Genomic DNA, 698 nt, shown 5'->3' with positions numbered 1-698 from the left:
AAAAAAAAAAGGTATTTACAGTGAACAAATAACTGGTTATATAGAATTCTGTTATTTGATCTCATTTGTTCAGCCTCATTTCTCACTCCCTGTCCATTCTTTCCAAGTACTGTTTTCCGTTTTTGCTTTCCACTCAGCAGTTATGAAAGCATGTTTGATCGGTTTCAGAATGCAGAAGTAATCCTTAATTTCGCCTTTGGCTTTAGTGACTGAAGGGTCCCTGAAGGGTTCGTGACAATGAGGTCTACTGTTCCAGGAACATCTGAGGACCCTTGGAAATGAGGAACTCTCAGCAGGATCTGGGTTGAAAACACCTCAGGTCTAGTTCTAAGAACTGACCTATCAGCAGGTTTCTGAGTCAATTACCCCAAAGGGTCATTTAAAGGATACACCAGAAGAATTCTTGCTAACAAGATGTCCTGAAATGCAGGGGGTTACAAACAGTCTCGGCACTTTTCCTGGAACACTCCACACTTTGAATCAACAGTCTTTGATCAGACTGACTTACCCATTTGCTTTCTTGTAATAAGATTAAGAGAAAGAACACAGAGCCTTGGCTGATTAGAGATAGTTTAGTAAGAACGTTTCCTGTTTTTCTTTACTCTGTGGAAAGTGTGTGTGACTTACTTTATGTATGCTATGCCCACTTCTGTAATAAAAGAGAGGACAGGACAGCTCTGTTTTGCCATTCGCCTGAT

The sequence above is a fragment of the Elephantulus edwardii genome, unplaced genomic scaffold (genome assembly GCF_000299155.1).
Source record: "Elephantulus edwardii isolate Elephantulus edwardi_28Jun2011 unplaced genomic scaffold, EleEdw1.0 scaffold00048, whole genome shotgun sequence".
Lineage (NCBI taxonomy): Eukaryota > Metazoa > Chordata > Mammalia > Macroscelidea > Macroscelididae > Elephantulus > Elephantulus edwardii.
The sequence above is the reverse complement of the archived record's forward strand: the minus strand, read 5'-3'. Positions refer to the sequence as shown.